The following is a 14,897-nucleotide window of genomic DNA, read 5'->3' as shown; positions in this document are numbered from 1 at the left end:
TACTTTTTCATCAGGTAGTCAAGAAAATACCTCATTTTTATATATAGAGCACTAGTGGGAAAGAAATGGATTGTCTGAAAACACAAAAGCAGAGTCCACTTGAGAGGCAAGAATTAAGGCAGAGAAGAGAGGGAAATCACGATTCAGTAACTGAAGGAAATCAAAACTAATACTGAAATGGAAAGGATAAGAGAAGTCATCAAGTGGGAGGTTAATAAACTCAGCACCAAGAATCTCTTTCTTGTTTAGACATTCTTACATGCTTAAAACTGCCACAGGAGGCAGGGCTATTTGCCATTTCCTAAAAATGTCCCAATTCATGACCCATTTCTGCATATCTTGAAACATCTGTAAGTCAAAAAAGTCACTACAGAAAGTAGTTATGGATGGGTAGCCTATGTGCAGTATGGTTTCCTTTTTTTTTTTTTTTTTCGTTTTTAGGTACAGTAGAATTTACTTCAAATTGTAACATTATTATTGTAAGATTTATCACCGGGACTGCTGATTTTTTCTCAGGTTCTGAGCTTGGCTTGCGGTTTGCATGTTAAAACCAGTTTTCTAAATAAAAGCTAAAATTAATAAGGGGAAGCTCAAGAAGAAAATTATAGTTATCATAATATCTTCCCTGTATCCTGTTCAGTGACACTTTTAGAAACGTCAAAGTCTTTTGATAGCAATATGGCAAAATTAGCAAAGCTTATTTTCAAGGCATCTTATCAGTACAATGGGATGCAACATCAATAAAAGCTGCTCAGAGCACTTAAGTTCTGACTTCCCAAACTGCAGAGTGGAAATCTTGTGAGGAGACCTGTCTAAAACCTTGCTAGTTAACCACCTAGTCCTGCTAACTGTGTGTACTGTATACTGCACAGGAACACAATTTCTTCAGGTATTTTCTCCCATTCTGCATTAGTTTTCCGTCAAGGAAATTTTGCTCTTTTACTTGCCTCTGTGTAAAAGAGTCAAAGGTAGAAAAATTGGAACAAGTCAGAAAAAAACCCTAAGTTTAGCACCCCTTTTTTAGGATGTACTCTACTAAAATTGCCTCAGAAGAACCACCTTCATTTGCAACAGCATAACCAAGGGGAGTAGCTTTTACTTTCTTTCAATTTGTTTTTACAGACATACTACTTGTGACGTGTGATCTACCTCCTTGAGGAAAAAAGATTCCCTAAAGATGCCAGAGATATCCCCTTAATGGCAAAGGAATGGGGAGAGTTGGAGAGTAGCAACCGTGGTAGAAATTTCATGCAGATTGCTGTAAGCACTCCCACTGGTCTCCACAAAACACCAAATAAACAGGACTGGAAGTGATTCAATTCCAGTTTCGGCCTTTGAATACCTGTAAATATTCCCAAAGGACTAATGAGGAGTAGTCCATCTCATAAGAAATACTGACAGTGCAGGATGAAGCTCACCCTTAAAATACTGAGAGAGCTAGTGAGGGAACTAAATTTTTAATGGATCCAACATTTCCAATAATTTCATCCTACAGCAGAAGAGCATTCATCTGCTCTGCCTTTCTTCCTGGACATGCCTATTTTAAATCAACTGTATCACAAAATGGTTCTCTTTATATATATAACAAAATGCAATAAGATCCTCTGAAACAAATTAGTCTTGAGACATGAAGGGAGAACTATCACACAACACCTCTGGATGGATTTGACAGCTTGCTCAGTTCAGAAAAGTTACATCATTTCAATTGCTTCTCCAGCCCTCAAAATGGGTTCCAGACTTACATCAAGATATGGTTAAACTCTTGTTTGCAAGGCAATAATTATAACTGATCCTCAAGAAAAGTGACCAAGATGCAAAATTCTTTATATTTACTGAATACTGGATGTCCTTCCACCTCCACAGAACTAATACTTCTGCTCAAAGACACACTGCAGCATTGATTCTGTTTTGGTATTAACTGCAGGCTTTGGTCTACTAGAACTTCAGACATGTGGTAAAAGTAGCAAATGGCCCACACTTCAAAGTTTTTCAGAGTTTTATTGCCTTCTCTGTTAATTATCTAATTTTACAATGTAATTCTTCATTACTTATCTTGAGTTATCCCGTTAGCTTCTCATTTCAAAGAGCAACAAAAACAAAGTAGTCTCATGGAGTTCTCAAACACTTTTCTGAATAGCGAGGTTGGTGAAATTATACTTCAAACAGCACTGCAATTCCTCTGAAATTCTTTTTAAATACATCATCTGCCATATTTTGAAAGAGTTTTCTCTGGCACACACTTAAATTAAAACCTAATTTAAAATGCTAGTACCTCACTCTGCAGATGACAAGCTTTGAGTGCCCTCGTGGTTTTTCATTAAAAGAAACCAAATAACTTAGTTCTACAAAACAGCTCTAAGAAATTCTACATCATGGATTATTAAACTGAACAAAAGGAAAAATATGTTTAAAATACAACAAATATGAAACTTGATAAAAATCATCCCTTAATCCAATCAAGCATCTATTTTAAATAAACCATTTTTTTTTACTAAACTCTCACTAAAGTCCTAAGAAAACCTAGTCACGTCCAGCTACAAAAAGGAGACAATATTTACAATTATTTCTATGGATGTCAGGTTCCCTTTTTTGTTGCCCTGTACTTCCCTTTCCTAGAACATCAACTTTAATACTAAGGAGCAGATAAGCAAAAGAAAGCACAAGCAAAACCATCACCACCAATCCTAAACACAAGAGATAACCATTTAATTGTACTTGTGCATGCTTGAACAGGTAATCTACACTTAAACAGAAGAAATTTGTAGGTACTATTTCCAACTTCATCTCCCATCACCCTTAAAATTGAAGTATTCTTAGAACACATATGTACATATATAAAATACACAGCAATAACAGAATCACTTATCATGGTCATCCAAATCATTACAAATCTTTAAATATTTTATTATAAAGCAGTGGGGAAAAGTCAGCTGCTAGAAAATTGCCTTGACTTTTATCCCTAGTCACGAGCATCACATATAGTTTAGTTGTGAACTCTCACTAAGAAACATTTTTCATTTAAAAATAAAATGCTGTAGCATACATATAAAAGAAAGGCAACAGCAGAAGTCCCAAGGCAATATTTTAGAAAACCTCAGTTTTCTAATATCCAGGCATACACACACTGCAGTTTCTTTTTGGCTTCTAAAATAGAATAGATCTCCAGAGACACTACTTCATCCTCATCTAGGATGCTACCAGGATACTGAAGTTCAGAATCTGAGATGCGTTCAGAGTCAAGGAACAAAGTCACTCCACAGGACAATTGCCTTCTGTTCCTGTACTGGGCAAATTAGAGTCCCTTCCTCGTGAAGAACTGAACACTATGAACTCTTCAATGAAAACTGCTGTCAATAAAGAGTACACATTCAGAGAAAAGTGGAAAAATATGAAAGTCACAGCCATGATTCAGAACAATCTGGAACCTGAAGATAAGAATGGAGGGACAACAGAAACAACAATAGCCAACAAAATGGGACCATGTTCAAGGTGTTAACCAGAATAGAGAACAGTTTGTTTTAATTGCAAGAAGCAAATACTGCAAAAAAGAGGCCACTATCTCTGTACCAAGCACTAAAAAAAAAAACAAAACAAACAGAAAAAACACTCCTCCAAAAATAACCCCAAAATTAAGCCTGTAAGAATGATAATCGATTAATCACATCACCATCAGGATGTTTAAAGTACTTCACTTGCAAAGTAGCAGTCACCAATCACAATTGACTGAGATCTGAGTACAAAAACACTGATGCCACCAAACCCATGAAAAAACAATGGCCTAAGGACAAGGACCACTGTATGCTCTGTGTTTGATCTGTTATTTTCCCAGCTAGTAGTCCTCAGACTGCAAATGCAGTGCAAAAATGCCATGCTGAACACAAGGAAAAACACCAGCAATTACTCCTTTGCACTCTCTTTTGCAGAAGGCCTGATCATTAGTTGCAATTCCCTCAGCTTCCAGATACATGATGGTGGGACAGAATCTTCATCTCTGATGTGCCTGAAATGCTTTTCTTACTCTCAAAGCCTGTTTAGAATAAACCTTGTTGGACTTGATGAACCTTTGTTTTATATCAGTTGCAGCTGTTGGCATACTACACAGAGGCTATAGAAGAAGCTGCTCTTTTCCTGACATGAACACAAGCTTTCCAAGATGGATTTTGAAAAAGTTAAACTCTCCAGCAAAATGGCTGGAAAGAGCAACTGTTTAATGGTTTAAAACTTTTTCTAAGCACCGGTCACAGTCATCAATAGTCCATCACTTCACCAGCTGAAACAGAACCAGCAGAAGGGTACTTGAAGCAAAACACAACTTCACAACTTACTTCCTGTTAAAAAGGTAAAACTGAAAAAAAGGGAGGGGAAATACAACATTTAGCAAAAATTACTGGAGCTTGTCTCCTCCTAAGTATACGAAGAAGAACAATTTGTGACAGTTGGGTATCTAGAAATACTCAGAGTGCTTGTCCAAACATTGCCAGTGTCCTCTTCCTCTCTGCCAGACTTCCCATGAACTGAGAGAGCTCTGAGGCCTCCAAAAGGTTAGAGGGAACAAGGGAACCTAAGGTCAAAAACAAGCTTAAACTGACCCAGCTGTAATAACAAAAGCACACAGGCTTACAACTCAATTTTTTACTCTAAAAACACCCCACTGGTTTAAAAAGCTCTATCATTTTCTTCGTACAGATTATATAAACAGAATTCCTGGCTTACACAATTTTTATGTTTGCTTCTTGCATACAACAGTAGAAAAGGCTTTAAAAAGCAAAGTGAAAAAGGTGCATAAATGTGAATACTCCTAAATGACAAAAGCCTATAGCTGAATCCACACTGAAAACATAGAAAAGTTTATCTAGCCATGTTTTGTGAAACAATTACTTTATTACCTTGTAGGAAAATTCCCAAAGAAATAAAACAATTTCCCAGAGGACTGTGAGTGCTGAAGGCATAATTGTCTAAATGCACTAGAATTCTTTAAACTTTCAAAATATTTTGTAAGCCTGGGGGTTTTTCCAAGGGGCAAGGATGTTCCTCTTTCAGAATGCAGTAGCGAGTAACTTCTTACCTCAGCAGTGTCTTTTCTAAAGCACCCTCTCCCCTCTCATCTCCACTACATTTACACAGCAGGTGAGCAAAAAGTGCAACATGTGCTTTTCACAAATAGGGCAGTTGCCAAAGCCACTCGATATTTTGATGTGCTGGAGGCTTTTGCAGATTACAGTCATGACAGACATCAGGGTCAGCAACATTGCATGCAGGCAATTCTCTCATGCTGAAATACTCAAAGCACTGAAGGCCTTTTATCTAATGTACACACATTTTCCAAAGTCTGATCCTTGATATCCATGCCAAATATGCTTGAGAGGTGAAATGCAAAGTGAAATTATCACACCATCTTTCACAGCTGGGAAATGCAGCTGTGGCCTGCTCTTACACATTCAGGTACATGACTGTAAACAAGCATTTTCCTAGCACATCTTTTCCCCAAACCTACTGCCAGTTTTACCTCCAACCTGCCTTTTCAACCAGCCCCTGCTGCTAATTTATCACCAGGCCTTCCTCCCACTCCATCTCTCTTCAGAGAAGCTGCAGATCAGCATCTGTTTTTGCTCTACTCTAAACTCTAATTTGCTGATGCCTTAAAACAAACTTGCAAGAGCACAGTTGTTCACAACATAAGACAGATTTGTTCCACTTTTCCTGAGTACTCCCTTCAATTCACCATCCATCGTTTTAAGGTAGAAAGGTAGAAACATTTTGCCTTGTCCCAGGCTTCCTCTATGGTTGACAGAGCAGTTCTCATTACAGCTCTCCATTATTAAACATCTCCCTTTTTTCCTCTGCTTGAGGGCACAAATGTGACAGAGACCAATTCTTATGATAATTACCACAAAATAAAATATTAAATAATAAAATATTCTTCATAAAACGCTGCATTAATATTTATAGTGAGCATGCCCATGCAGAAAATAAATTGTTTCCATGGATCTATGTCAATGCAATTGAGTGCAAGGTGAGAAATCCATTAAGTGTAAGTAACCCAATGTAAGCAATATATGTCAGAAGGGAAATCACAGGAAAACAGCAGACTGGCTTCAGTCACCATCAGAAGTGTGGAACCCAGGAAATACTGGCAATCTATTTTATTTGTTTATGTTAAAAGATAAGATCTTTAAGGAGATACAGTCGTATAAGATGAAAAGGTTCACTTTTCATGAAAGCAGAACACCATAAATACATGTTTGGATTGTGGATGAAAAGATGCATAATATAAATAAAACTTAAGCTGCACATGGCAAGAAAACACAACAATAAAATCATCAGAATAAAAAGAAGTATCGTGCTTTACACACTTGCCAGACCCTGCCTTCCTACATTAAAATTCCTAGTAAATTAGTGCAAATCCTTAAAAGAGGAAAAACAAAAACAAGCAAGAGATTCTTCATATAAAGACTATCATTCTTTTTTTCAATTTAAATCCAAAATCCCTTTAAGCAAGAAATGAGACTTATTATTTCCTATTTATTCTACTGTTACACCACAATGATTAAAGAAAGTCTCAACAACAATGAAGATGAAGTGGTTTCATATTAATTAAGTACTCATTAGAGAGAGACAACTTCATCCCTATCTCAATGAAAAGCATTCTACAACATCACAAGAACATCAGAAAGAAAAGCAACTCTGTATTCAGTGCTAAGCATTTAAGTCATTTTACTGATTTCAAGAAGCTCAGTAAAATATTCTATTTAATGTAGCTGATTTATATTAGGAAAAGACATGGTCATCCTGTGAAACTGGAGTCACACTGAGCAGTACAACAGGCCTGTGCAATTAGAAATGACCAGCTGTAATTCAGAAATAAGCAATACCTCAGAGAGAATGACCTCCTATAAACCACAGACATTTAACTGTTACAGTTCATAAACTAATAAATTATGTGTCTGGGTGGGTCACAGAGGATCACCCTTAAGAGAAGGTAAAAAAGAAAAGACAGAGGCTGAGACCTGGCTGCTGTGGAAGGAATGGCACCAAGGAAGACTGGATGGATGGCAGCTGCTCTGGACACTGAGGTGCCCAGCTTTAACAATGCCACAAGGCCAGGCACATCCAAAAGGACACATCAAGAAAGCCAGACAACACAACTTCTCTGTGTACCTCAGAGCAAAGAAACAAAACAATACTACAAGGCTTGGAGATTTATAAGACTGTCTCCAGGAAATAATTTTTTACATAAAAATATGATCTGATACCTCTGTACAACACTACTTTTTTTGTCTAAAGAGGAAACAAAGGACTTGCATATTTCCTTCCTCTTTATCTTTCTCCTCAAGAACCAAGTAAGCAATGTAAAAGTCTAACCAGCTCACTGCTTATCTTCACTAGAATTTATCTTACAACTCTGTTTCTGTAGTACTTTTTTCCTACATAAAACAATGTCTACTCACTTGCTGTATATGTGTTATATAGTAAAAATATTTACATACAAAACATTGACAGCTACACAAAAAAAAATCAAAAATATTAAAATAAAATAAACCACTTTAATTTATCAAAATAAATGTTCTTCCCTGCCATAAAGCAACTCAAAGAAATATAAATGTTACATATTTATTAAAAGTGCATGTAGGAGAAGACAGCTCACAATATTTCCAGTTTCAATGGGATTTTTCTATTTAAAAAGACAGCAACTTCATGACTTACCATTTTAGTGCTTTTAAGCTGAGATAGAGCTGCACAAATTTCCTCTGTGCCTTCTAAGACAGTGCAACCATCTACCACGAAAAGCCACAGATGGCTTGCTACTCTAAGTGTACAGCAGGTGAAAACAAATGCCACATCAGGGCTGCTTCTCAGCACAGTAACAGAGTTTTCAGTGTGATGGCTGCTTTAAAGGTTACAAAAAAAGATATTACTCAGTTATCTCCAACTTGCATTTTCTATGCATTGAACTCACCCAGCTTCAGTAAAAAAGTGTTCTGCTCATCACTTATGCATTTGAAGTGTTTTTCCTTTATAAAGCTGGCATTCTGTCAGCTTAGAGATTGCCTGCTAAACTGCCCATCTTGGCTTGCATTATGAAAAACAGGAACAGGCACGCTTTTATGAGGCACACAGCCAAAAATGAGTAATACCTAACAATTTATATAATTACAGAAAATACAAATTTGCTGAGATGCATTTAATATGAAAACTAAACTTGTTTCTATTTCCATTTTTAAAAATCTGTCTCACTGTTACTTAACTACATACCTATAGTATTTGATTTTATGAAACTAGCTCAGCATCTAATATTTTCTAATAGAAAGAGCATTCCATAGCTAACTCAGGGCAAGTACAATGTATTTTTAATTATCTTTATGCAGGTATTTTTTTAAAAATATGCATAAAGCAACTGATACTGGGGTAAAAAGAAGTAAATGTTTAGTATTTATCATCACCATGCAACTGAAAGAGTACCTACAGAAATTTTCTCCTCATTGAGAAATTCTTTTAAAACACAAGGCTTCACTATTTTTCCCTTAATATTTAGCACTAAACAGTGAATATTTACTTAATACTTATAAAATTCAAAGCAATGACTGTAGTGTTATCAACCATTAATATATTCTTCATTAAATATCTGCAGCAGTATCAGCCTATTAATACAACTACCTGCCAGTCAAAACAAACAGCAATTCCAGTTCTTCTAACAGTAATAGGAGACTTGAGAAATGCATAGAGCTGTGAAATAATACAACCATCTTCATAAGTCTGCAATACCACATCACATCAACACAACACCAGATTCTAGAAAACTGTGCTCCTGTGGTATGAGTAAAACCAGGGAAAGAACTAGCCCTGCAAAAAGGCAACTTCCAAAGCCCACATACTGTTTGTGGGAAAGACAAGATCAGTCATTCCTCATATAGCAAATCACACCCTCTCGTTTCCATCACCAGCAGTATTGATAAAGCAGCTCACTGTCATTTATATCTTCACTTCCCAAATAATAACAACCAAAGTACATTTTCTTTTTTAGGGGTTAAGGGGGGGGGGGGGGGTTCTGATTCTTCACATTAACAAAACATGAAGGATTTGGAATTTATTATGACCACAGAAATTTCATCTTGGACAACACAAATTTAACTTAAGATTAAAACTTCTCAAGAGTGCCTTGGAAACTAACATTTATTTACAATTCAAATTTATCTGTGATGCATGTGCAATGACCTTACTGGGTTCTGCATCAATATTATCTAGACTTATTCTAGACCCACACACAAATTATTCCAACTTGACTATCTTGGTTATCTCATAGCTTTTTCCCCGCATCCTCTTTTCTTTTTTTCTTTTTTTAATTTTCATTTTTTAAATTATTTTTATTGAGATTAAAGCTCATAAAACCATTCCTTGTTTAATTTTTCTCCAGTTTCATATATTGAACAGATCACAGATACTTTAGGAATCTAAAAGGCTTCACTTTTTTGCTAAGTTCTAATTCCTCAGTCATAAGATTTCTGTCATCTTGCATCCCCTGCACCTCCAACATCTTGAACTCCTAAAACACCACAGCAGACTCTGGACAAATGCAGCTCACCTTGTGTTCACATCTCCTGACATCCCTGCAGTACAACCATTTTACACACCAAGCCTACACCCACACAATGGACAGGCACATACCCTTCTAAGTACACATACAGTGCTTTTTGCCTCATTTTAGTCTAGATGGGAACAAACTCTTCTATAGAACAAAATAAAATCCAGTCAGCTCCAGCTGTTCAAAAATTCACTGTAAACATAACACTTACCACTTCCAACTTTGCATTGAAAAGCAAGGATAAAAATCAAAGGACAAGAGATTACACTGGTCCCATTGTTTCTTATCTTCCAAACTTCTATATTAAACTCCATGTTTTTATGATAATCAGCTTTACAGCATTATTCCTCTTGAGTCAACTGGTTTACTGCCATGAAAACACTGCATAATTAGCCTAAAATGTACAAGCCACAAGTCCCTGTAATTGGACTCTACTATCTTATCCCCTCTATATCAGAGCAAACATCTCTCTTTCATGCAGCTATTTCAGTAAAACATAGATATAAGCAGTATAACCAACACGTGTGATTGAGGAAGAAGCAAGTACAACCCAAAAACTGCACGTACAGACCATCAACCGCATTCTTTTGAAGCTGGAAATCAAGAAGGAGGGATGGAAGAAGCAATTACCACAGAGTAGTAATGAACCATTTTCATTTGTCTCATGATTTCCAGCTGAAAAATTTGGGGAAGTGCCAAAGCATTCAGGATGTACTAACAACACTCTGTATTAGGCCTAAACACATTCAGCTGCATATTTGCTCCTGACTAAAGCTGGTGTCAGAGTATCCAAAACACATCTTTAACAATGGAACGGGTTACTCGTTTGTAAAATAACAAGGTTAAAAATCACCATTCCCAAACTCATTTTTTTACTTAAAAAAAAAAAAATGTAATAGTCACTATGCTGTCAATACCTAAAACCCTGATGAGAATGTAAAAAAAATAAGTTAATCAGCCAATCATTAAATATAGATGTTCATATTTTCACTTTTTGCATTTAGGAAGCAGTTGCTCACCAAAAAAAAAAAAAAAAAAAAAAAAAAAAAAAAAAAAAAAAAAAGCAAATATATCATCAGAGGGGGAAAAATTAAAAAATTTTAAAAAGAGAAAAAAATACCACTAAATGGATTTACACAAAACAGCTTTCACCTACCTAAAATGAATTAGGGAAGTTACAAATACAGGTTTCACTTTTATATTTAGAATAGCTAGACCAGCAACTCACAGGAAGACACAAAGTTTGACACAGTCCATGTTGAGATTGTTGAGATGCAGTTCCTGGTGGGGTCACAGTTCAAGCAGGGACAGCAGAGCACATGCCAACACCTGAACTACTGCCAGTATACTGAAATAGAAGCTCTGACTAAATACCTCATCCAGTTTTGACCAGAGTAAAACTCAGAAACCACACTGGTTTTGGAAGTCAAACATCATCACTTGCTTAAAAAAAAAACAAAAAAACAAAAAAAAAAACAAAAAAAAAACAAAGTAGTATTTTAAAACCACTTAATCCAAGTTAGTATTTGAAGCTTCAAATTAGATTTTAGCTCTTAACTGGCAGGTATCTCTAATCTCCAGGTTTCTCTTTCCAAATTTCTCAGTGTTCTTAAATACAAAAGATTTTAGAAGTCTTGATAGTTCCAGCAAAAATCCAAACACTTCCAAAAAAAACCCCAAACCTATGCTGGCTTGGCATCAGACTCGATCCAATCAATTTTTCCAAAGTCTAGAGCACTAGAAAATACACTCCAAATGGTTATACTTACAGATAGCTTGTGTCCAGCAGAATAGCAGCAAAAGCATTTGCACATCACTGAACTAAGTTAATAGATTTGTTTTGCATTCAGTACCCTTAGTCAGCAGTACTCTAATCAGAAGGGGGCACATACATGTACAGAAAAAACAAAGAAGTCCAAAGCTAACAAGAAGAAATCAGAGGGAAAGATTAAAAGTGAGATATGGCTTGCTTTTGTTAAAATGCAAGGGAAAAAAACAAGTTCATTTCACTGACACTTATGTCTGTAGGCAGCAGATATGGTCTCTCTCTTGTGGGGTCCTCAGCAGCACAAGCTGCAAGGACACCTGGGGAGAAAAGGAAGAAAAGGAAACTTTCTGGGTGGGCGGAGAGGCCATTGATTTAGACAGCAACTACAGCCTGGCACAAATGTCCTTCATTACTTCCTACTAACTGAGAATGAAATATTAAAAGATTCCTTTGGCATATCCTTTGATATAGTCAGTAAAACAGTGAGTGCAAATGTGCCTACACTCACATAAACTCATTCAAACGAGGCACATGAGGCAGATTTTTGCATTACCTCCATTTCATATGCATGAAAACAATCAGCCTTCAAGCACTGAAAAACTGCTCTTTAAAGTGTAGGTCAATAGCATTAATGTGATTTGTCAGATACTGAGAGGAGGGAGGTGAGCAAGGGATAGAAAAGTCTTTTTCCCATTTTATCAGAAAAAAAAATACTTCCCACAGCAAAACATACACTAAGGTGTCCTACCTGGACTGTCTCACAGGAGCAGCTGGGAGGGCATGGCCAAGTGTCAGCTGAACAAGTACAGTTAATAAACAACTGATGCAACCAATGATTCTGTGGCAAGTTACTGGTCACAGAAAGGAAATTCTCACTTAAAGTTCTGACTCTGACTTGTCAAAGGGCTACGCAGAAATAGGGGAAGTGACCAGACCAGCTATTAGTAGAATTTTGATATAGCTAAAAAAACTCCTTTTAAAATACTGAACAAAATTCAGTGCAAAATATCTTCCTGGCTTTATGAACCTTCTCTTCCTGCACAAACATGTGGCTAATAACATAAGAACCTTCTGGTTGTATTATTATATGGGGAAAAAAAAAATTATACTATGTGTTTAATGGTGGGCAAATAAACACCATGAAGTAAAAATATAGATAATATAATAAATACATAGCCAAATTTTTGTCTGATAATAAGTATGTTTATTAGGATTTTTCCCCAAAATGTAAAGCCAAACATTAAAAAATGGAGATTTAAATCCTTATCAGCTGCAGAGCCAATTACAAAGATGACAGATCATGATGTTTACAGGGCAAATATGGACAGGCAGCATGCCATTTTCCATTGTTTGAATTCAAGGCTTTCAGACTGAGATGTCTCAGTGGCATTGCTGCTATGACTAATCCACTGTGTCAATTAGTTCATTCTCATTATTTGTTTCAAGAAAGTTGCAACAAAGGTTGGGGCTTTTTTTTGGTTGTTGGGGGGTGGGGTTTAGTTGGTTTGGGTTTTTTTGTTTGTTTGTTCTGTTTTATTGTTTTGGGTTTTTTTCCTATTCTAGGTGCCATCTCAGCCCTGAATATTTTGCTGTTCCTCAGGAGAGGTATGTTCCTTCAGACAATAACCTTGATGTAAAAGCACAGTAATGTAAATATTGGTGCACACTCCTCTCTCTCTCTCTCTACAGGTTTGATCCACAATCATCCTCATGATGATAAAGTCTATTCCACAGGGAGTTCAAAAGAGTTTCTACACATGGACCACCAGGAAAAAAGTTCACAAATGTGACCTTGAAGTTTTCCTCTTACCTTTTATGTCACGACTACATCATCTTGGAGCAGAACTGCAATAAACTCAAATTCCTGATAACAACAACCTAGAAATTACTTTTTCAGGTAGATGTATTCTTGTAATAGCCAAAATCTTAAAATTAAAACCACTGAAACATTATCCATTGCAAGAGTTTAAAACACTTGTAGAGTGCTGCATTCTAATGGCTCCATCCCCAAGGCACAGGCAGATCACCCAGCAAATCAACTGCTATGATTACAGTGGTCTTCTAATGCAAAATCCAACCCCTTATTTTAAAGAAACATTAGTTTCAGTCACTAGGTTTCTTTATAATATGAAAAGGCTTTAAGACCTCATTGTACAAGAAACTAAATATGCAAAAAACCACTTACCTTCGCACTATCAAAAAAATAACCAAAGCCAGGTAGCAACCAAAGAATGTATTTAGCAAGGAGCTACTAGTATTTTAAAAAGAATATAGCATGCCCTACCTTTGTCTCTTTCTCTGTACACATACTTTTCAATTTCTTCCAGTAGCAAAACACATATCACAAAACCATAAATATTAAACTGAAAATGCAAAAGATGTATCAAGTCATTAAACTGCACCTCTGGATTCCCTGAGAGCCACTGCAATATTTTTCTAATGTGGAACATTTCTGATTAGATTGGCTCATGCATGAGAACTTCATAAAAGTCTGTGCAAAAGCTAACTATCCTCATAAAAGCCAAGAAAACAACTCCCTTCATTGCACTGAATAAAATACTGTTTATTTTTTAACCTGACTAAATTTTTGTGACAAAACCTGACCTGATTCTTAATGTAAACAATAGACTTCTTGTACCAGCTTATTACTGAAACAGTTTAAAACGGTAAGTAATTCCAAGTATTTATTTCTGAAAAGACTACTTAGTTGTTATTATTATAAATAAACTTAGGCCATTGGTAAAAACAAAATATTAGAGACCAGTCCCAGTTTTTCCTCCACACACCAGTCTACTGTTTCTTGAGCATAACAATTTGAGAGGGCAGGCACCATCTTTTTTTCCCCCCTGGGTCTTTCACCTAGCAACAAGAAATAGAGAAAAAAGTAATAGTTTGTAGGGACTGCATGAAAAATGCAAATGCACAAATCTGCCTCAGGAACTCTAATCTAATTCATTGTTTCTACTTTAATCTCTAAGTATTTATTCAGACTCCAATACCCTCTTCATGGCAACAGTATTATCACATAAACATACAAAAGAAAAGAATGGAAAAGAACAAATGTGACCAAGTGACTTTATGCCTCCCAGCCTTCAGATATTTTCTGACTCCACATCCTCAAAGTTACTCTATGGTATATTCACTTTTTCAATGACCCCAAGAAGCTGCACTGGCAGCTAACAGACTACCAGAATGCTGAAGCACTATTATACTCTTTCCTCTCAAAGACAACCCCAAATTCAGCTTAGAAGCTACAGTGACATCCAAAATTTAAACAGCCAGCCGCTAAGGGAATTCCAAATTCTCTTTGCACAAATGGGTTCCAGCATCAATGCTATTGTCCCTAAGAAGCTGGCAAACGCCCCACAGGGTCAGGCCAAAGGTGTGTCTGGTGCTGCATCTCCAAGAGCAGTTAGAGATGAGCCTCAGGAACACCACAGGTTTGCCAATTTCTGCAGCTCTTGAACTAGAGATGCTGAATGGCAATATTTCTGATGCCTCCTTACAGAGTTGTTGCCTGTGAATTAGACAGACTTCCTTTCTGACCTG

General features: G+C 36.4%; 1 protein-coding gene across 5 annotated transcripts in view; it reads right to left on the bottom strand.

Moving 5' to 3' along the window:
• The window catches only part of SEMA5A (semaphorin 5A), a 314,341-nt gene that overhangs the window by 243,434 nt on the left and 56,010 nt on the right, over positions 1–14,897 (bottom strand). The window contains exon 1 of one of the 5 annotated variants that reach the window (XM_063162908.1): positions 12,097–12,115. The exons of 3 other annotated variants lie outside the window; for them this stretch is intronic. The gene's annotated coding sequence lies outside the window, so the exon portion shown is untranslated. Of the gene's footprint in view, positions 1–7,704; positions 7,724–12,096; positions 12,116–14,897 lie in introns of those variants that run through there. One more of the 5 variants, XM_063162918.1, reaches the window with a different exon arrangement.

The sequence above is a fragment of the Melospiza melodia genome, chromosome 1 (assembly GCF_035770615.1).
Source record: "Melospiza melodia melodia isolate bMelMel2 chromosome 1, bMelMel2.pri, whole genome shotgun sequence".
Lineage (NCBI taxonomy): Eukaryota > Metazoa > Chordata > Aves > Passeriformes > Passerellidae > Melospiza > Melospiza melodia.
Note: the sequence above shows the minus strand (reverse complement) of the source record. Positions and strands in the feature narration are given on the sequence as shown.